The sequence below is a fragment of the Lactuca virosa genome, chromosome 4, assembly GCF_052849685.1.
Source record: "Lactuca virosa cultivar CGN04683 chromosome 4, Lactuca_virosa_CGN04683_v6, whole genome shotgun sequence".
In the NCBI taxonomy this organism is placed as follows: Eukaryota; Viridiplantae; Streptophyta; class Magnoliopsida; order Asterales; family Asteraceae; genus Lactuca; species Lactuca virosa.
The window spans coordinates 348,445,668-348,470,779 of NC_136429.1; positions in this window are offsets into that span (position 1 = coordinate 348,445,668).

Sequence of the window (25,112 nt, forward strand, 5' to 3'; positions counted from 1 at the left end):
AAATCCATCTTCGCGATCAGAATCAGCTTATACTTCCTTTAAGTTTCTTCACTTTTCTTTGATTCTTAAAACATCAACATGTGACCCAGTCACATCATGTAATGAGAATCTCATAATAGAAACTTAACAGAGTTAGATAGTGGACTTTTACCTGAAGTAGAGTCAAACTTCTTGACTTGATCAATGTTATGATCTTTCAGGTAAATAGGCAGCTTCGCAATGCCCCTTCCTTTGGCAATAGACACATATGGACCCTTTGGTAGGACTATCTCAGACTTAGCCATTCTCTTTACCATTTGGTCAACCGATTTGACTATGGTCGATCCCTTTCCATTGGGAAGAGAAAGCTTTTACTAGGTATCCGATGTTACCATTTTCAAAGTCCATAGAAGTTTGGGAAGTTGATCTTCTAATCAAATTTGCTCTACTAGTCCTCAAATCATTGCTGATTCAGCAGCACAAAGCAAATAGATAAGATCATTAAGGGTCTTGTCATAGTCTATCTCATAGTAGTCCCATAGGAACTCACCTTGTGACTTAGAAAGTGATGGAACATCCAACTTTCTTAAGACTTTGACACCCAACTCTCTCAGCTTGTCAATATGTGACTTTACCTCCAAGATGTGAGCACACATAGACCTTTCTTGCCAATAGGGTTTGAGTGACCTTGAACTTGTGGGTTAAGGGAGAATAATTGGAGGAGGTGGAGGAAGTGAAGTTCCAAGAGATTTGGGAAGATCATAGATGTCTGAACTAGACATCTTTTGGGAGATATTCAAGATAGTTGATTTAAAGTCCTTAATATAACACCCAATATGAAATATTAATGCTAGGACCCAACACAATATTTTATAACTTGGAAGAGGGATGTCGTAATCCAAGCTATAAAATATTTGAAGGTAGGTGAATGACGATTCACCAATTTCCACCATGAAAAACGAAATAATTTATTAGGTTTTAATTGGTTTTGAAACTCCTAGATCTTTTGAGATTCATTGAACTTTTCAATGACATGTTTCAATCTCAAGTGTGCCCTTCAGGTTTTGTGACTGGGATGCCGAGGATCACAAAACAAGGTGTGAAGTAACCATGCAAATTACTTGGTACTCTTAAATGTTTATCACCCAACCGATGTGCCGGTAAACCACACACGGTCCACCGGCCTATGATAAACTTTAAGAAACCCTTTGCCTACCTTGTTAAATCAAGCTAGTGTGCCGGTAAACCACACGCGCTCCACTAACCGACTTAAGCAAAGTGCAAAGTGTAATTTCATGGGTTAGCACCTTATTCACATTTTCCTAAGTAACTAAGATTGGGAATTTAAAAAAGGTTTAGTTACTTAGTATTTATCATTAATACTTTTAATGAAAGGGAGAATTATAGTCCTTGTCCTACCCGTTCGGCTAACGACCCTCCACCAGTCAAGGAAGCTGTGGGTGAGAGTGGACACACATTAAATTGCCATTTTATAGGCAGTAACCTTATACCCCCTTATAGACCAGCTTCGTGAATGAGGCCTACTAACGGTAAGATGACTTGCTCTTATACATATATATATATATATATATATATATATATATATATATATATATATATATATATATATATTATTAACTTATAATATTATAAAGTATAAGGGTTGAATTTTAACTTTTTAAAATCCTAAGGGCTTAATTTGGAATTAAAGTATCCATGAAAGAAAACTTTTCAAATTCCAAAACTTGAGGGCAAGTTTTGAACTATTCAAAAACCTTTCAATTCTATAACTTATGTGTTTAAAGTAGTTTTAATTCAACAAACTCTTCAAGTTCCATAACTTGAGGACATGTTATGGAATACTTTAAACCATTAAAGAATGTGACTTTTCTTTATTCATAACCTATGGAAATATTTATGAGTTTTATAAATCTTAAATGGGACTTTTCATATAACTTGAGGACAAGTTACAAAAACACATTTTAGAATCAACTCTTAGATTAAAATGGATTGAAAACACATAATCAATTAACTTTTCTATTAATCAAAGCAACTCATAAGAACAAGATAATTCAAATCAAACTTTTTCATGTAATTAGCCTAATCCTTAAACTAATACAAAACATGAATCTATTGATAATTATCTTTAAAATTGGATTAGTATGAACATTACCACATCAAAAATATGTTTACAAGTTCAAAAACAGCTTAGGGTAATGTTCCTAGTCCAATTCCAGCCAAAAAACTCGAAAATATGCTGTCTGGGGCTCCTACTCGTCGAGTGTATGAACCTACTCGACGAGTACGATGATTTTCTTCATGGACTCGGCGAGTTCATCAGTGGACTCGGCGAGTCCAGTGCCCAGAAAGCCAGAAAATCGATTTTTTCAGCATTTTTCAGCACTTTGCATCAAGTATAATTGAAAACAAGCATTGTGTGACAACCCGAAATTTCTATTCTGTACAACCATTCAATTCTATAGAAGTCATATCAGTTTCTGCTAACTTTCAAGCTTTTTGGAATAAGTTTGAGTGTTTTAAAGTTAGTACTTCAGGAGATAACAGGACAGAGGATGCCCTAGGGTTTATTGTGCAACAATAAAGTCCCAAAACTACAAGAGTTTGGAGTTTACGGCCTAAACAAAGGTGTTTACGGCCTTAAACCCCAAGGGGTATAAATATGGCACTTAGCCATTTTATTCACTTTTTCACATTTTCAAGAACTAGAACTCATTTCTCTCTCAAGTATCATCCGACTTTTCTTCAAAGAAAGTAAGTGTTTCTTGCCTTGTTTAGTTGATATCTTACTTAATCTAGTGATCTTACGTGATTCTATCCGTGAAATCATTCCATTTGTGTAGATCTTCAAGTGTTCTTAGTTTCACCAAGAACACCAAGAACACACACTAGTGTTCTTGGACTTTTAGCACCTTTTCAAGCTTCTACCTAGTAAGTACTCTTACCCTAGTGTGTTATAATGGCTTCAAAACACAAAATGGTCGAGTACCATGAGTTTACGGCTGTAAACTCATGGGTTTACGACCGTAAACTCAATGAGTTATGGGTTTACGACCGTAAACTCAATAAGAGTTGGTCACAAAACCGTAAACTCCAAAGGAGTTTACCCTTGAACCCTAAACTCAAATACAAGGTCCTACCACCCTTAGATGCAATCCTTAGGACTTATAGCACTTAAATCAAGTGTTTTACATGTCTTAGGATGTCTTAAACATGGTTAATTAATTATTTAAAGACTAATTTGATACATATATGTGTTATTATATGTTAACTAGGATCATTGTGTGTGTACAAGTCTTCACTTGACACCTAGCATCCTATACATTCCGTTCATCCAAACCACTCACTACACGTGAGTTCATACCCCTTAATTAACCTTTTAAATGTTTTTAAATGCTTTTGTGGAGGGGGGGATACAAGTTGAACAATTATAGTTATTATATCAATCACATGTGATTAATAACTACCAAACAAGTGGATTTCTTACTTTTCAAACTGTGTTACCAAACTGTTTTACTTCAAACTATTTTATAAACTCTTTTTCATATCAAATACTTTTATTAAATTCTTTTAACTTATATTCTGTGTATCTATGTAGATATAGTTATATAAGTAGGATTGAAAGGACTTAGGACTGATAGCTCACCTTACTTCCTGTTCCTTGTTTGGTTGTGGACTTAGGGTTTTCAGGTTATTTGTACGAAGGTCGTTTGAATCCTAGTTATATATCATGTATATGTGTATAGATATAAAAGGTTACTTCATTCAGTTCAATACCTTTGGGTAGCAAAGGTACACAAACATGTTCATACATTCAAACAACATTACTAGTAAACTATAATAGGTATAGTTTAGGGAGATACCAATACTATTACTTGAATAGTGAAACATACAATGAGTCAGTTCATACATGAGTCAATAACAAACAAACAATAGATACTATGATGAGAAACGAACAATAGATACTATGATGAGAAACAAACAATAGATACTATGATGAGAAACAAACAATAGAACACTATGATGAAAAACAAACAATACATGCTAGACAGGGAGAGAACATACAATACAGCTAGCACATACATATACTAGAACATTATTACATTTATGTGAACCACGTAACGGGGCATGGCACTACCTGTCATGACCGTTTTGTATCCAGAATCTGTGACAACCGTCAAATTTCGGTCAAGTCAAAGTCAAACAAAGTCAACAAGTCAAACCGGTCAACTCCAATAACCCTTGTATGTTAGGGTTTACGTTATGTAATCACTGTACAATTCGCTATTTTAATGAGAAAACATCATTTGGAAAATTCATGTGTTTGATTTTCCTTAGCCTTAACAGTGCTAAACAACGAACCAAAGCGATAAAACACTATTGCACAATCATCGGGATTGTGTAGGACACTAAATCATGGCTTAACGGGGTTTACGGACCTTGCGTTTCAAAGCCAAACACTCAAAAAGGTCTCAAAAGAACTCTCTCTCAATCTCTTTCACTCAATCTCTCTCTATTAGAAATCTCTCCCAAATCTCTCTCAAAAGTTCCTTTAACTTTTTGTAATCATTCGGGTCATCACGACCCTTAACCGGGTCAAAAACCACTTGAAACGGGGTACAAACGGGTAAAATAGCCTTAAGGACCCAAAACCGAAGCTTCAGGACCGAAGCCTCGCATCCGAAGTGCTCAGGACCGAAGCCTCGGACTGAAATGCTCAGGACCGAAGCCTCAGGACCGAAGCCTCAGGTCCGAAGCCTCAGGTCCGAACCTCGGCCCAGGACCGAGCAACTTCGCAGATTCAGCTTTTTTTCCCGGTTTTCGACTACGACTTCGTTTTAACTCCGTTTTTCATTATTTTAACGTGGGATTTTCACCCAAAACTTTATTTTATAAACTAAGGCCCCAAAATATATAAATCTCCAGGGTTTTTATAAAAATATATTAAAAGAATTAGTGGTTGAACTAATTATTGAGGGAATATTTGCTTTTCCTTAATTTATGGCAAAAGCAAACCACCACCACCTCACTCTATGATTAGCCACTCTTTCCACTACTCCTTGTCACCTTAGTGGACCTTTACACCCAATCTCCAGCTCTTCCCACGTTCTAAGAGCTGGAGGATTGATCCTCTCTCCTCATTCTCCATAAAGTTCTTTCATTCTACACTTAGCAACCAAAGGACACTCTCCAAAATTCTCTCATCTTTTCTCTCAACTTCAAGAACTTCAAGGCTTTCTTCAGGGATTTCTTTCTTCAATTAGTAAGTATCTTCATCATTCATATAATTATTACACTCCATTCTACTCAAATCATTGATATCTTACACAAATTCCATCTTATTCGGTGTTAGATTCTCGAATCATCAAGACATCTTCTTAGTGTTCTTGGGTTGAATACTTCCTCTCTCTCACTTTCATCTACTGAAACCACATAAGGTGAGTTCATACCCCTACATTTACATGTTTTTCTTAAGTTTTAAGGGGGGAATACAAGTAAAATCATCAAGAACACAATTAAACTTTTTCTAACAGATTACATCAGAAAAGATGGACTTTAATCACGGACTGTTTTGGTCAACTTAAATATTTTAGTTTTCAAAACTGTTCCAGGTGCAAGTAGTTCAAACTCTTAGCTTTAAAATGGCTACTTGCACATCTCCATATGATTTTCTACAATTTATGGTGATTTTTACAAAACGGCCTGTCATTTCAGAGGCAAACCCGTACCAGTCTGTGATTATGAACATTTTCACCTCTGTTAGAGATCACTAAAAATCATGATAAAATTTACGAACAAACTAGACTCATATTCCAAAGTCTCAAAATTTGCGGATTTGGATTTAGAGCTTTGATGATTTTTCTATAAATTTTCTAAGAACAGTAACAGAAACTGTATTCAACGAAAAGTTGCTGTCAATTTCATTTCACCTTGTAACATGTTGAGCAAGGTGTATATCTTTATGTGAATATATGTTATTGCAATATATGACATTTTATCTTAATATTTAGACACACATCAGTTTACAAATGGATTTGGACATATAAAATATAAAGAATAACAAGTGATTATAATCAAAGTACAACCGATACATTCAAACATTTAATAAACTATTTTGAATATAGTTTGCATACATTACTACGTACTACCCTTGGTTGATAAACTATAATAGGTATATTTTATGATACATTACATAACACATACATTTAAAAAGGGTACATTTATACAAAGGATATTTTCATTAAGCAAGGTACGGCCATACGGTACCAAGTTTTCATAACACGTAATTCCGTTAATGACTTTGTGAGACATTTACTTCAAATTACCATTAAGTCCTGTATTGTAACCAGAGTCTCCTTGAGGGAGAGCGTGATACTTGTGTATAGATCTATATTGGGTTTGACAAACCCACACCTAAACTGCATGCAACAGTTAGACCGATAGGTCTGGGGTGACAAATGTCATAACATTTCCGACGCCTGAAGAACGTCGTTTTAGGCAACCTTGGTCATAGTATGGTTATAATAAACTCACATAAAGTATTAATAAACATTGGAATTTACGGGAACTTCATTTAAATTTAACGAGTTTATGTCGATTTAAACTTGCATGGTTTTACTATAAATATGACAAATTACTTGTACATTTCGGTCTTTGGGTTTTAAGACTACATTTACACATTAAGGAAAATATTGGATTTTCTAACACAAATACTACTTTTACAAACGAAAGGCTTTTAATAATACCAAACAAAAGCTTATGAACTCACCAACCTTTGTGTTGACACTTTTTCAAACAACTTGTATTCTCAGGAAATCATTAAACAGGTAACCAAGTGCTTTTGAGGATGGGGCGCTAAGGCGTCTACTATTTCATATTTTGTCAACATATTGTAATTGATTCGTAAACATGTAATTCATACAACGATGTCACCTTTTTCAATTATATATATGTTGGTTGTGTTTGCTTCAATTACTATTACAATTGTTGTTATGATACTATACATGAAGTCCTCCACCCCCGGACGTTTCCGCCATCCTTGGTTTGGGGGTGTGACAGATTGGTATCAGAGCACAGTTTATAGTGAATTAAGTATATCAAACCACATAAGATATACAAACTATAAACACAATTGGGACTAATAGTCTCTGATTTGTGCATTTTTCAAATAAATATACTCTTAGAAAATAAATGATTTTCTTGATTAAAGTATACATACATACATTACATGCTCGCATGGTATCATAACTAGCGAAAACATAAAGCAAAAGAAGAAGAGTTGAACATTTTGAGTATGCCTTAGTATATGTGGATTAAATCTGGGAAAGATATAGCCTGATCAACTATATCTGTCCGGGAATTGACTTGCATATACCGGGGGATGGTCAGGATGGGCAACAATTCTAACAAACCTAATAACACACTACAAAGGATACTTTAAGAACTCAAAACTAAACATTTACAAATACTATAGGAGTATTTTGTGTTACTATAATAAATTATCTGAGAATTAAATATGTCTTTATTTATAGATCAATAGCTGCTAAGTGGATGCGCTAAGGTCATATGTAACTAAGATGCTATAGACTTAGAATTTATGTATCTTTGTTTCACTTCCTGTCCTTGTTTGGTTGTGGTCTTGAAGTTAGGGTCATCTATTCGAAGGACTATTATATCTTAATCACATATGACTGGTATGCACTTTGCAACTAATTAAGTAACCGATAAAGATCATTTAAAATATAATATATTAATTATGTCCCGACTAAATTAGTATATGTGAAACTTTTACAAACAGTCATATACTTGGAAACAAGGAAACTCAAATAAAATATTTTATACTTTCATTTTACCTCATAACCCAATGTATTGGGTCAATTAAAAGTATAAAATCGTATGTATCGTAAACATACCGGAAAACAACGTAATAATATACTTTATGTATAAAAGATTTCTCTTCCTATAAATATACTTTTACTAAAAGTACATTGGTTTACGACTTATGCCAGAACCATGCTGCCAAGGAGAAGACCAAGACCTTCCGGCAACACAGCAACACCTCCTCCGCCGCTGCCTCCACAGTTTGACCCAGCGATGTTCCAGGCTGCAGTAACAGCAGCCGTAGCGGCCGCAATATCGCAGATAGGGACAAACGGAGCTGGTGGTTCTGGATCGGGTGCTACAAACTCTAACCACGGAGACAGTACGTGGCGTGCAAGAGAGTGTTCCTACAAAGACTTCACCAATGGCAAACCCGACAACTTCAATGGGAGCGGGGGAGTCATCACTTTAATGCAATGGTTTGAAAAGACCGAAGTAGTCTTTCAGGTGTGCTCTTGCCCCGAAGCGAGCAAAGTTAAGTTCGCAGCCTTCACTTTCACCGGCCGGGCCCTTACTTGGTGGAACTGCCGGATTAATTCACTTACTCTCGAAGTGGCTAGCTCCATAATGTAAAAACTACAGTACTATTTCATTTTCCCATTACATTTACTTTTAGTAGGAAACATAGGGTTTTCTAGGAGAGTTCAAACAATTACAAACTTTTACAAACTTATACAATTACAGACTTACAAACACTTTCATACAAACACATACATTAATATACTTATGATCTCACCAGCTTTAAAGCTGATAAACTCTTTCAAAATAACTTGTATTCTCAGGTTACCAGTAGACAGGTACCGGTGTCAGGTTTTGAGAAGATGGAGCTCGTTCAAGACTCATCTTTTATTTTGATGTATATTTTTGGTGTCTATATAACTTGACAGAACACACTTGTATGAAATTATATTATTAATGCAATGGATGATGTTGTTGCTTGTTTACTACTTTGCATTGTTGTGATACTGAACATGACGTCCTCGACCCCTGAACGTTTCCGCCGTTCCGATTTTGGGGTGTAACACATTGGCTCTGATACCACTGTTGGGTTTTGAGCATTCTAACACTCCTAAGTGTACATGCAACCCTAAATACCTTGGATCTATGTTTTCTCTATTATACATGCAAATATGAATATCCAAGGTATTATCCTAACTAGCATACCATAACATTGATACTAGGGTAATAAAATAGATAGAATACATACCTTGTTGTTGTTGCTTGACTCCATGAATCTTGAGAGCCTAGTGCCCCAAGTGTGACACCTCAAATGGTTCACACAACATCATGAACTCTTGGAATAACCATGAGAAGAAGACACTCCAAGCTCAAATTGACTAGCCCTCACATATGTATCACTTGTGCCAATTTCTTGAGCTAAAGGGGTCCTTATATAGTGTGTAAATTAGGGTTACACCATGTAACCCGTGACTTTACACATTCCTTATGCTCCATGGGTTTTAACCTCCATGGAGTATCCATGGATCACCACATGGGTTAAACCCAACATAAGGAATCATGGATCATAAGCCCACATATATAAGAATGAATGATTTACACAATCAATCCCCATATATTTAATTAGTCTCTTTTTTGATCACTAAATTAAGTCCAAATTAATTCTTGATCAATACTAATTAAATAACATGATTTCATATTAATATATTAGAACTTATAATATATTAATATGTCACAAATGTCCTCTTCTCATAAAATGGTCTATCCAAATGTTCTGATGCCATGCAACCCAAATGGACCATGCTGATTCGGGTCAAGTACATACCAATTATAGTTATGGACTTAGACTCTAATCCAACACAAACATGCATAAGTGTTTGTTTGAAGGCTAGGGAAGGTTGAGGGACTATTGCTCTACACAAGGATGAGAAAGACCATCATAAAGGAGGCTTTTGATGAGTTTACGGCCCAAAGGAGTTTACAGCCGTAAACTCATGGTCATTATGCATATGAGAGTAGTTTAAGGTCCTATTCTCATCAATGAAGGGTTCTAGGTCACAAGCTTTGCATCTAGGAGGGTTTATGGCCAAAATGGCACCCTTAAAGGGGTTTATGGCCATGGGAGATGGCTTGGCCGTAAACTCCTTTGGTCCTTGTGTTCTTGATGTTTTCAAGGCTCTAAGCATGAGTCCTAACTAGATATCAAGTGTAGGGAAGAGTACTTACGATATACAGGCTTGAAATGGTTGATTTTGGCCAAGAACACTAGTGTGTGTTCTTGTTGAAACTTGAAGATCTAAGAAAAGTTGATTTCCATGGATGAAATCAAAGAGTGTAACTAGTAGATGAAGTGTAACAACAAATCAAGGAAAGAACACTTACGGTTTTGGTGATCTAAGATGATGAACTCAATGATACTTGGGAGAGAATTGGGAGTTCTTGAGTTTGGAAGTGAAAGAATGGCTAGAAATGACCAAGGGTCATATATATACCCTTGAGTTTACGGCCACATGAGTTTACGACCGTAAACTTATTGACATGGTGGTCGTGAACTCCTTATGATGAGGTTAATGCTTGATTTTTTGTACAGTGTCTCCAGCAGGTACCTTCTAACACTCATTCCTTAAGTGTACTAGGCTTAAAACTCCTTAGAATGACCTTTAACTAGGCTAGAACTCATTACCAATGAGTCTGACACTCAGTTGAGTTGACTGGCTGAGCTTTAAAAGCAAAAAAATTTCAGGTTGTCACAATTAATGCATTTGAAGTTTTCGACATTACTTCCACTTTCATTTGTGTTGCTAAGGTGTGTCATGACGGCTGCCACGGCGGCTGTGACCGCAACTTGAAAAGTAGCAGAGTCTATCTGTAGAATTTTTGTTTCGCCGGTTGGCTGGTTATTTCCTTGTAAAGGCATGATTCTGTTACAAGGTGTGAAACAAGTTCGTAAATAACTATGGTCATTTCTTATTGTATTCTTTCTATGTATATATATACACATAAAAATTTCATGTTTAGCTATATGATTCTCGATTTTTCGGCCAACATCCCCATGATGTATTCATGGTAGTGAGTAGAAATAGATATTGTACAAAGGTTAAGTTCACTCATCCTAGTACTTCTCTCATCCAAATATGCTTAACTGCGAAGTTCTTATGGGATCTGGTGCATTACTGCTGGTATGATCGCACCCGTTGGGTTTGTCGGAAGGCATCTACCCATTATACGATTTTCGAAGGTGATCCGGTGGTAAGTCTTTAGTTGTCGTTATAAGTCTAGTGTTATTTGAGCTAAGTTATCCTAGTTTCCAAGTATATCATTTTTCAGCTTTTATATTGTTTTGTATTTAATTCATAACAGAGGTTTATATAAAATAAACTTATGAATTTTTTTGCGAGTACCCTTGATTGAATACTTATGAATAGGATGTTTTATTAATTGTTACGAAAAATGATATAAACCTAACACATAGTGTTAGTAGTGTAGTCACTGACTTACTAGGTTATATTAGTTCATTAGTTATTAGTGTGACGAATAAGGCGTTCCTGTCACTTTGTACGTTTCACGAGTGGTCTCTTCTGCTTTCTGTCTGCTATGATTACTCTAGTTTTTGTTGTAATGATTTGTTGTTTTCGGGTGGTTATTTCTTCTTATAAGGAGTGTAGGTGATTCGTATCATTTTCCTGATCTTCCTGTATGTTGGGCATAGAAATCGTATGGTGTCTTTGTTTTTCGTAGGTGTATTGAATTTTACACCGTCGTGTCCTGGGTTTCGTCATTGATCTTTGTTACTTCATGATAGAGAGTTTGAATCCGAATGTCTAGGTGGGCTTCTCATAGTAAAATTAGAGGTATTGCTCAAGTATAGGGAGCATGGTGTAACGGGTGTATGCTGAATGTGAATCATTAGTTATCTTCTCCAATCTATGCCTGCAGTTAGGTTGCACATTGTAGGGATATATCTTAGAAAGAGGTGAAAGAGTCTTTTGTCTACTTCTGGTAAGCTAAGGTTCATTAATGATTTTACTAGCGCCTTTATCTTCGTTTGATCCTTTCTCAGAATCTTTCTCCTGAATCCCTTTCTGGTTCTTCCTCGACTCCTCTGTCGGTTGTTGTGGTAAGGTTACGATGTCTAGATATGTTGGTGCGAGAATAGGTGTGTCTAAAGAATCTATCAGATTACTAACACATTTCTATTTAAATTTTTGAAGAGTGATCCTTATCGGGTCCTTCTATAATTATGTAGTGTATACCAGTTATATTAACTAAGATCGAATAGACCTTCGAATAGGTGATTCCACTCTAAGACCACAACCAAAGAAGGAACAGGAAGTAGAGCGAAAATCACAAATTCTATGTCTATAAAATCTCAATTATATATAACTTTAGTGTATACACTCAACAATTAAAGACCTACCAGTAAGGGTCTTTTAGTTCTCACATATGTTATGTATAGTACCATAAAATACTCCTATAGTATTTTAACTTTATGTAAGAGTTTCTTGGTATACGAAGTTGATAAGATTTCTAGACTTGTTATTGCATAGTATTATAAAATACTCCTATAGTATTTTAAACTTTATGTTTGATTCTAGTATTCCTTTGTATATGGAGTTAGTAAGTTTTAGACTTGTTGCCACACCACAATCACTCCCAAACACATGTTGGTCGTATCTCAAATAAATATAGTTGATCAGGCTATATTTATCTCAGATATGATTACATAACTGTCTAAGTTTGACTGTAGTGTTCAACATCTAAAAACTTTTGTTTTGTTCTTCTCGTGATACTTGTTCTAGTATGCATGTATGCGTGTATACTTTTATAAAAATATTATTATATTTAAAAGTATAACTCTTGGTCAGAGTGTTTTAGCCCCATTGTATTTATAGTTGTATATCTTTTATGGGTTGATATACTTAGTTCACTATAAACAATGCTCTGATACCAATCTGTCACACCCTCAAACCTCAACGGCGGAAACGTTCGGGGGCGGATGACTTCATGAACTGTCACACCCCCAAACCAGAACGGCGGAAACGTTCGGGGGCGGAGGACTTCATCTAAGTATCACAACACGTGCAATATAGTAATTAAAGTACAAACAACCATTGCATTAATAAGTTTAAGTTTTACATAAGTGTTTAAACATTACATATTCAAACACCAAAGTAGGTATAGTAGAAGACAAGAGTCGCAGTACGGTACTAGGTAGTCTTCTCAAAAGCTTCGGGAGTGTACCTGTCTACTGGATTCCTGAGAATACAAGTTATTTTGAAAGAGTAGGTCAGCATTTAAGCTGGTGAGTTCATAAGTATTTTAGTTTTATAAAGTATACTCTAAGTTCTTGGATAAGTTCGCTGGTTCCTCCAGAAAACCCTATATTTCCTAAGATGATAAACTGATAACCTCAATACTTCCCTCTGCAATTACTTAGTTTATACTAATTATATATAACCTAATATCGAATGGACAGTTAAATGGGTGTATCTGCCCTAAGCCCACAACCAAACAAGGAACAGGAAGTAAGGCGGAAGTCACACATTTCACTGTCAATCGGATATTACTTATGTATAACTCTGATATAAAAACTAAGAAATTATAGAATTAACCACTAAAGGTCCTTTATGTTATACTAGTTTACAGAGAATGAATGACTAAGTTCCAATTGTAAAAGTAGTTTAATCCCATAAACCGTTTCATTTGTAAAAGTAGTTTAATCCCATAAACCGTTTCATTTGTAAAAGTAGTTTAATCCCATAAACCGTTTCATTTGTAAAAGTAGTTTAATCCCATAAACCGTTTCATTTGTAAAAGTAGTTTAATCCCATAAACCGTTTCATATGTAAAAGTAGTTTCATTTGTAAAAGTATTCTTAGTTATATCCGTTCTACAGTGAAACATTAGAATTAATCCTGGAAAATATTATATTATCCATAATACTGCTTTGTGGTTTTAAATGTTCCAAAACCAGAAGTACAAGTATATTTGTCATACTTGATTTCATGATACGTAGTTTTTACTGTAAGTAAAAACTAACAGAAGGTATATTTGGTCAGGATGTAATTATCTTTTTTTACTGTTTTAAGAGAAGTATTGTCACAACTAGGAATTTTGATGCCTTGTAACTACAACACTTATATCAATTATGAATCAACAATATGAAAGCATGTATGATGCTTATTCAATAACAACAAAACTTCATCAAATACTCCATTCAAACACTACAAATAGTTAATAAAGAATTAGAAACCCTTGAAATCCCGGTTTAAGTCCATTTTGGACTAGGATTTCCTTATTGGACCTAATGGACCAATAAGCTTTCAATTTAACTATCTTGAACATAGAACTCTCAAATGGGCCCTAATTGGACCCATATACATGAAACTTAATATTTTGGGCCTTATTGGGTCACAACCAATTTAATCTAGCCCTAATAGGTCATAAAAATCATTCTTTGATTTTTGTTGGGCCAAAAATCATCTAACTTAACCATAAAATGGGCTTAAGCATGCAAGGCCCAATTTTCTCTCTTCCCCTCTCCTTTCTCGGCCCAACTACACCAAAATGGAAGAGGGTTGACTTCCATTGCCACCTCTTTATTATCCCTTGGATCTCCATGCAAAACTCATGTCTCCATGCACACATCACTTCATCTACTCTCTCTTCTCTTCTCTCTCTTTTGCTCTCGGCCGAACACAACACAAACACACACACATTTCACTCAAAACTCTCTCAAAGAAACTCTCTTCACTCTCCACCAAATTTTCGAGATTTAGGAAGCTTTCAAGGAGATTATTCCACAAATACATCATCTAAGGTAAGATATTGCTTGGATCCATGATCTAGCTACTTCATTTCATCAAAAATCTCTTCTAAATCTATTCAAACTTGTGATCTTGCATCTTAGAAGCCTCTAAATTCGAGATCTTCTAAGAAGACTTGCTATGATCGAAACTTTCTTCATTTCTCTCTTCAAAACCGAAACCACAACTCAAGGTGAACTTCATACCCCTTTCTTTTCGGTTTTTATATGTTTTATGGGGGAGAATACAAGAAAAATGTGTAGATCTATGTGTATGTGTATGCTATGTGTGATTTTATGCATGTATGTGTGTTTTTATGTGTTTTTATGATGAACATGTAACTAAAAAGGGGTGATACTCGAGATCTATGACATGAGAAAGGAAACAAACATGATCTAAGTTATTTTACACTAAACAAGTCAAGAATAATAACTTATAAGATTATGATGAACATATTTCCAACATAAAACCCATTTTTGGGCTTAAATTGTCAAAAATACAAAACTTGGGTTAAAAATTGTCAAGTCACGGTTTCTTAAGGGCCAAAAGAGTCAAAACAGTTTCCATAATTGTTTTTCTGAATATTAACACTTTCAAAGGACTTGAAATGTAAATTTTTAGCTTAATGGGCTAATTTTGGGCTTTTTGGCCCAATAAGCCCAAAATTGCGAAAAATGACAACTAAAGGGGCTGAAATGAAACTTTATTCAAAACAGGGGATAAAAGTGTAACAAAACTATTTCAAGAGTCAAAAATGCTTTTCATATCCAAAAAGGATCAAAAATGTAAAGTTTTTGGATTTTGGGCCAAAACTGTAAAAATTGCGAAAAATAGGGTTTTAACCGAGAAATACCATTCTGGAAGGGCTGAATCTGTTAACAAAATAACTTTTGGGTTAAAACTATCATTTCAATAAATTTATGATGCAAAAGTGTCAAGAAAATGTTTTAAGGACTAAAAATGCAATTTTTATTTAAAAGACTAAAATTATTATTTTTATAAAAAGAAAGGTAGTGAAAAGGTCAAATCCCCACTTTTAAACAAACTATTTTATTAAGTCAAAATACAAAATCACGACGACTGAAAAATCGAAAGACGAATACACGTTTAACTCCGAATATCGTGATAAACGAATCGATCGGTCTCGAATCGATACCAAACCAACAAACGTTAAATCAAACCCTTCAATAGATACGTGATACCTAAGATGAGTAGATATACAAACTTTGGGCTTGAGAGTTTCAAATCATGCTTGTTGGATCTTGCAAGTCCACTAACATGATCTTTGGGCCCAAAGGGATAACGCTTATATGTTATTGGGCCTCCTATGGCTCGATTCCATATAAAAGGACTTTCAATGGCTTTTATGTGCTATTGGGCCCTAGTGGTCCATTAGTATGGCTAGTAAGGTCAGAGTAATCAAATGCGAGTTGGGCCAACGTGTCATTCGCATCCACGACAGCCTAAGGTACTTACGATAAGTAGCAGGACTTCGTACTCCTCTTCTCTTCGTTCGCTAAGGCTCATGAGTAATCAAAGTAGACGGAATTAGGACGTTATTCAACAGTAATCAAGGTGGTTTGGATTAAGTGAGTAACAACGGACGACACCTCTATGGGACGTTTGTAGTTGGCTGTTATAACATGTCTTCACCGGACATCGTTACGACGACTCACTTGGTTTATCCGACACCATCCGAGTATTCAAGGATGAGTAATCAAAAGCCATTCGTTGTGGCGGTATAACAATTTGTAATCACGTATATCTTTCGACATCGGAAAACATCGGGTTTTCCAGGGAAATCAATACTACTCGCTCGGAATTTCTATACTACAATACAAAACACCCTTTTTATATATATATATATGTCTTGAAATCATTCATGCATCAACTTATGGATCTTCACACTTTGATAAACTATTGTCTTTTTAGAAAATATCGGATTTTCTGGGTTTTACAAACTATACAAATCATTTTATTCACAACCTTGCTTATGAACTCACCAACATTTCATATGTTGACGTTTTTCCAAAATAACTTGTATTCTCTGGTAACAGATAAGCAGATGGGTAATACCAAGTATGTTAGAATGTTTTGCTTTGAAAACTCTGAAACAATTTGTGTTATGAATGTGTAATATTTGAAACAATGTATGGGATGTAAACCATATCAGTTGTAATGTATTGATGCATGGTGATGTTTATGTTATGATTCATGTATATTCATTGTGATGGTATTCAATTTAAGTCACGCGAGCCCCCGGACGTTTCCGCCGTCTGGTTTCGGGGGTGTGACAAGTATATTACTAAGTAATTTACTCGTTGTTTTATCCATGTGAGTTCTATTAACCATACTAATATGACTGATGTGCCTGATGCGACGTTCTTCAAGCATCGGAAACGATATAATATTTGACACCCTAGGCCTGCCGGCCAAACTGTAGCGAACAGTGAAGGTGCGGGATTGTCAGTCCCATATAGATCTATACACAAATTCACGACCTCCCTACAGGAGATTCTGGTTAATAAGTCAGGACTTAAGGTCGTACTTAGATAAGTACACCATGAAGGGTCTCACAATATTATTGTTTCAACGAGATTTACGATGTATTATTACCCCGTGATTGCTAACCCTGGTACGTTGTATTTGTACCCCTGTTAATGCAAACCCGGTATGATGTATTATTACCTCGTGATTGCTAACCCTGGTACGTTGTATTGTACCCTTGTTAATGCAAACCCGGTATGATGTATTATTACGCCGTGATTGCTAACCCTGGTACGTTGTATTGTACCTTTGTTAATGCAAACCCGGTATGATGTATTATTACCCCGTGATTGCTAACCCTGGTACGTTGTATTGTACATTTGTTAATGCAAACCCGATATGATGTATTATTACCCCGTGATTGCTAACCCTGGTACGTTGTATTTGTACCTTTGTTAATGCAAACCCGGTATGATTTATTATTACTTCTTTAATATGTTATCCATATACTAAAGGTATTATACATATCCTGGTATAGATAAATGAATTGTTGGTAATTTCCTTGGAAAGTATACAATCGTGAATCATACTTGTATATTTAGTTTTGAATCATAAATTATACCTATTATAATTTATATGTTCTATCTGATTAGCATGATTTCTCATGGATGAACACCTTTGCTCAGCATGATACAAAGGTAATGATACCGAATGAAGTATCCTTTTATATTCATATATGTATAATATATATATAATTAAGAAAGAAACGACCTTCGGACAAATAACACCACCTTAATTCCACATCCAAACTAGGAAAAGGAAATAAGATAATTCATTAGTCCTAAGCCCTTCAAATCTTATTTATATATTTATACATATATAAACATGATTTTGGCAATTATAATTTGAAATAGTTTATAAAGCCTTTTTCAAAGAATTTAACGGAGTTTACGTGACTTTAAAGATTTAACATGGCTTTAAGTCATTTTGGAAGTATTTGGTAATCCTTAAAAGCATAAGGAAACCCTTTGTGTGATTATTATCACATACAATTATTAACACAATTTATATTGTGTTCAACTTGTATTCCCCCCTAAAAAGCATTTAAAAACCATTAAAAAGGTAGATTATAGGGGTATGAACTCACTTGATAAGTGGTGATTTGGGCAGCGTTTCTTTTCTATAGATGATCTTTCTCGAAGAAACTGCGAGTTTTTGAGTAAAAATCGGGCTTTATGCGGGCAGCACTTCGACTGGAAAGAGATTATCTTCTCGAGAATTCCGGGGCTTCGGGGCTTGCTTCAGGTTTTAGATACGATACCGGGCCTTGGGGGGTCATAAGAAAGTTTAGGGGGTGAAAAGGTGAAAAAGTGTGAAATTTTGGGTGGAAAACCTCTAAAATCCGAGAAGTCTCGCACCCTTTATATAGGGTTGCGAGGGTTCGGTCCGAAGGGTGGGTTGGTGACGCGTGTTCGGACAGGTGGCGAGGCGAAGGCGAGTCAGCAGCCACGCGCCAGAAGGAGAAGAGAAGCTCGGATGCACGTGTCGGATCCGGGTGAGGCGGCTACTGTTCATGCGAAGGATGTCGGCTAGCCATTGGACCACGGCTTCGGTCCAATCAGATGGCAACACGAGCATCATTGGTCCAATCAGAAGGTGACACGTGAGACTTCAGTCCAATCAGCAGACGACACGTAGCGGACACGGGGAAGCCTCGCATGTGAGGGTGACATGGCCGAAGAGGGTCCATGCGATTTTTCCCGGTTTTCAACATTTCTCGATTTTCGTGCCAAAAATTTGCGAAATTCATAAGTTTCGCATACGAGCTCCGTTTTTGGCATTCTTTATATGCACGCGTATGTAAACTTATACTCTACGACTTTTGTTTAGACTTCGTCGGCTAATTTTAAGTTTAGTTTTAATATTATTATTTTTAACAGACCGAGACAGGAAATCCGACCTCTGTTTTCGCCTCCGTTAAAAATTCATAACTTCTTCATCCGACCTCTGTTTTCGCCTGTCTTTTTACCGTTGTACTACTTTTGACGAGACCTTCGATTCTCGTTTAATTTGTGTCGGCTAAATATCGATCGATTTATATTTCGAATTTTTAGTTGTCTACTGCTAAACCGAAACTTAGAAAAATCATAAATTCCTCATACGAAGTCAGATTTTTACGTTCTTTTTATGAAAGTTCTCGGTTTAACATATTCTACAAATTTCATTTAGATTGTTAAGGCTAAAAAGCCTTTTATCGAAAATTCGCTTTTTACACTGAACATTGTTTTGCTGGTTTTGTCACGGATCTTCGATTGGTCATAACTTCTTCGTTATAACTCGGATTTCAGTGTTCTTTATATTTTTGGAAACCTTGTTACAATCTTTACCACTTTGTTCATCCCAATTATGATTATTGATCAATTTATTTTTGACCTAAATTTGACTGGTGTGACATGTACAGTATCACAACAATGTACAATAGTAATCAAATCAACAACAACTATTACATTGATAAAATATAACTTTACATTCGTCTTCTATTTGACACCAAAAACTATAATTAAAAGACATAAGTATATAGAACTCTGTCTTCCTCAAAACTTGTGGGTACCTGTTTATCGTTTTCCTGAAAATACAAGTAGTTTTGAAAAGAGTGTCAACAATTAAGTTGGTGAGTTCATAAGTATTTTTGTTAAATAACTCTGTCATTTATTTCTTCAAAAGGTAAGTATTTTCTCCCAGAAAATCCTACATTTTCTGTTGTATATGTATTTATATTTAGAAACTTGTTGTTTATTTCTTGAAATAGTAATCATATTTATTATTCCAGAAAATCAAATACTTTCTAATACAACTGAAAAGTAGTTTTAATATCATAAAACCGTTCTGTATAATTATTGTTGTACTATAAAATAGTGTAACATAATTTTAGTTTACCATAAAACTATAAAAAGAATGTTTTCTATTTTGTTATGTTCTCTTTGTTGTAAACCGGTACTTTGTATTTGTACCCCGTTAGGATAAACCTGGTACGTTGTATTTGTTCCCCGTTTAGTATAAACCCGGTACGTTGTATTTGTACCCCGTTTAGTATAAACCTGCTACGTTGTATTTGTATTCTTAAATAGTATTATATAATTTTAATGCACATAAAACCATAAAATGAATCTTTTCCATGTAATAAAATGGTATACTAGTATGAATTCTTTATAAATATAGATGCCTAGGTTTACCATTTGTATTGTAAAATACCGTATTATAGTTTTAGTTTATTAAAACTATGCGAAGTTGTTTACTTATTCATACACTAAACATATTATTCAATACCAAATTATGAGTTATCATAACCATACATGATGACCTAAGCCTCGCCAGAAACATGATGTTCTTCAGGCGTCGAAATTTGGTACGACATTTGTCATCCCAAGCCTGTTGGCTTAACTGTAGCTAACAGTCGGGATGTGGGATTGTCAGTCACGTAAAAATCTATACACAAGTGTCACGCTCTCTGGAAGGAGACTCTGGTTATAATCATCAGGACTTTTGTTTTATACTTAAATAAGTACTTGAAGCGTGTCTCACAAATGCTATATTGATAATTACGTGTAGAATAATGAAAATATCTTTGTAATAGATATATCGTAAGTACCTCATAAATTATATTTAATATAATTTATATTGTTATTTTCATAAGTTACTCTGAATATAGAAGGCAATATGTAGTTCCATAAAGTGTATTGATAAATATGCATGACTCATAAATTATACCTATTATAATTTATATGTTTATTTTTGTAATAAATCCCGAACTAGTACAGTAGTATGTTTATCTTGGTAATAAATTCTGAACCGGTAAAAATAGTTTTTTTATAACAATCGTAAACTAGTTGAATAAATTTTGTTAATTGTACAACAAATCTTTGTATTTTACTTGTATTTTCCCCCTTAAAACATTATAAAAGTAGTGAAAATATAGGGGTATAAACTCACTTGATAGTAGTTTAGAATTGAGTAGCACTTCGTTTCTACAAAAGCTTTATTTTTGAAAACCAGGTCTTGCGAAGGTTCGGATTTAGAAACCGAAAGACTCTATTTTTGCTGACTTCTAGCGTCTCGGGATGTTATTTGAGTATTGTATATGATACCGGGGCTTCGGGGGGTTGTAAGGAAGTTTGTGGGGGTAAAAACTGTGAAATAGTGTGTGAAATTGGTGTTGGAACCGGAGGATCTCACACCTCCTTTTATACCTTGTGAGGGTTCGGCTGAAGGGGGTCCAGGGGGACACGCGTCTCGCATGCGAGGAGGGCACGCGTTAGAAGCAGAAGTGAGGCACGCGTCGGTCTCGGACGCTTCAGACGATACACGCGTCATACGCCAGTTGGGCCGCGGTTCGGAATCGACGAGGGTGCGACGCGCGTCGGAACACGAGGCGTCTGCGAGAGCGAGGTGACGTGGCCGGCTGTTGTCCATGCGAATTTTCTCGGTTTTCTATGATTTTTCGGTTTTTGGGCCCAAAACTTCCGAAATTCATAACTTTCGCATACAAGCTCCGTTTTCGACATTCTTTATATGCACACGTAGGCGAGATTATACTCTACAACTCTCGTTTAGACTTCATCGGCTAATTTTGATTTTATTTTTAATATCATTATTTTTAACAGACCGGGACAGGAAAATCCGTTAAAAATTCATAATTTCTTCATCCGACGTCCGTTTTCGTCTGTCTTCTTACCGTTTTACTACTATTGACGAGACCTTCGATTCTCGTTTAGGTTGTGCCGGCTAAATATCGTTCGATTTTATTTGGAATTTCTGGCTATGTACTGCTATGTCGAATCTTAGAAAAATCATAACTTCTTCATACGAAATCAGATTTGGACGTTCTTTTTATGGACATTCACAGGTTAAGGTATACTACGACTTTCATTTAGATAGTTAAGGCTAAATAGTATTTTATTGAAAACTTAATTTTTACGTTTAAAAGTGTTTTGTCGGTTTTGTCGCGGATCTTCGATTGGTCATAACTTCTTCGTTATAACTCGAATTTTGGTTTTATTTATATTTTTGGAATCCTTGTTAAAATCTCTATCACTTTGTTCATCCCAAATAAGTTTATTTAATACTTCGTTTTTTACACTACTTTTCATCTCAATTAATTTCTATTTTTATTATTTCAAAATAAATTACAATAGTTGACCTCTAGACTATTACATTGTAAATTTATTAGTATCTATGTAAAGTTTAGGCTCTAATAACTATAGAATTTCTTCAGTTATGACAGATTCCTACGTCCTCGGTTGTCCATTAAAACTTTTGGAGTCGATTAAGCAAGTATGGATGCAAAAAGATCCTTGATAGTGAGATTTTTCGGAGAATGGGAAGAGTAGGGTCATGGAGGTGTTTTGATGAGGGAAGTAAAAAGGTGAAAGTAAATTAGGGTTTAGTTAATTAATTTGATATATTTAGATTATGATTAGTAGTTATCATATTCAGATTTAAAGTACTAATAACTTATGAAATACTAACACAATGGTCATGCAATTAATGAAAACATAATTAATTTAATATATTCAGATTATAAATGATATGATCTAGTGAATTGATATCAAAGGTCATGACAATTATTCTATGCATAGATTGGATACTCTCTAACACAATTAAAGTTAACGATTAATATTACTTAACCCTAGATTTGGATGGATCTCTAGTCCTAACCAGTTTATGGTCATAAAAAAGTTAAGATTTAAGTTAATCTAATTAGATTGGTGTAACACCATGATTTTTCACCCCATTTTTAAAATTTTAAACATCATTTAACAGATTATAGCAAAGGAAGTTTTAATTAATTATATAGAAAATATCACCAACATTGCTTATTTAAAAACTTTCAAAACCAACCATCAAAATATAGTTTGTAAAAGTGGTTCCAAAACAATTTCCAAAAACCAAATGTGAAAGAAATATCACGACATGTCCAAACGGTATCATTACTAACATGATACTAAAAGTAACACCCCAAAAGTGGACCCAACTTCACCAAGCCAACAATCAAGCTACATTTACCAATGCAAGGACAAAGCAACAAGCAAAGAAACAAGTGTCAATATCAGCATAGTGAGTCAATATTAAGTACCCCTAGCCAAACATGATGCTTGATTTAGCGTCTACGCGTCGCCAACATAACTCCAGTCCCCGTGCAACATTGTGCACCGGTACCATCTTTTGAAATGGTTATCTAGATAACCACTTGACAATGTTTTGGCTTAAGTTCTTGTTCAACGATATTATTCCATCACATTATCGAAATAGGACACACACCTAAGTTTAGGTTTCTAACTTTTTTACCCCCACTATATGTATCCCCGTTTAAAATTAATCTCTAGTTAGTTAATTCAATTGCATGAGACATGCACACACCTCGCTATTCATATGATGTATTCATGCTTGTTATTAATTTAATAATTCAAGTCATAAAACAGCACAATTCATACAAACAGAGCATTCCATAAAAATCACCACATAACATCAAACAAAATCATGTAAACAATTCATATTTTGCCAAAAAAAACTCGACGTTGCAACATGGTGGCAATCCAGGCAGATCTTCAGGGAACACATCGCTATAGTCACATATATGGGGTACGTCCTTGATTTCTTTTGTTTTGCTCTTCATATCTATTACATGCAGCAAAAAGGCATAACACTTCTTATGTAGATATTTTTGAGCTTTAATGCAAGAAATAAGCTTTTAGTTTTGATCCGATTTGTCATCGTAGATTATCATGGTCTCCCCATCAGGTAGATTTAGTCATACAACTTTTTTGAAACACATAATTTCAGCATGATGAGGAGATAGCCAATCCATATCAACAATAATATCAAAACTCCCAATTGGAATTGGCATTATATTGAGAAATTCAAGTTTACATTGTTTACAAACTTTGTTAGCTCAAAAGTTAAATACAAATAACTGAAAAGTAGAAAACATGCTACAACGACGCCGACCCTCAAAATGGTTTGAATACATGTTTTAATGATTTCCTGAGAATACAAGTGATTTTAAAAAGTGTCAACAATTAAGTTGGTGAGTTCATAAGCATTTCGTATGAAAAGGGTTTGTATCTGTTTTGTGTAAAATGGTTTTGTATACTTTCAGTTAATCCGATATTTTCTTTAACAACGAGCTGTAAATCTTAGGCTTAAGACTAAAAATGTTAGTATTTCCTTAGCATATTTTCCTTGTAAAATGATAATGAGTGATGGTGTACGGAATTTGTTTATTATATTTTGTATGTTTAGAAGGAAATAGATGCAAAAAATTGTAAAGAGAAAACTCATTAATCAATAAGTGTTTTGTAGTAGGAGTATTACTTACATAGATAGAAACTATTCAAGCCAGCCTGTGTCAATCATTGGTCTATGTGGTTGCTTTCCCTGTTGGCCTCATGCATGTGGTACTGTTGACCATCGTCGACCTGACACTCTGTCACTTACAGGTTTCATGACTCTATTTTGTAAGAACACTCAAGTATAACAAAACAAAGATTTATTGATAAAAGAGCTCCCGAAATGGGAGTACTCCTATAATATTTTACATCTCTCCCTTCTAAGGGAGATTTTTACTCACAAGACATTGAACTGAAAATTTACAAGATAGAGAGTGTTTTTGTTGCACTCGTTATTGCGATGCCCTTTTTCTACAAAACATAACTCTCAATTTATAGATATATTGAGAGGGTCTGATCCTTGCCTATTATGTCAGGCATGACGTTTTTATCCACTAAAGATTACATTATTGTGGACAGCTGGAAAGCTTTTAATAATGGAGAAAAGGCATTATTATTTTGAGTGGAGGGGCCATTTGACACGTGAAGCATCTTTCTTTAAGATGATGAGGATTTGTCATCTTCAGAGGGGGGTCCCTCCTTTGTCTCCGAATCTTTGCAATCACAAAAGTGACAAAGATGTTCTTCGAAAAGTTGT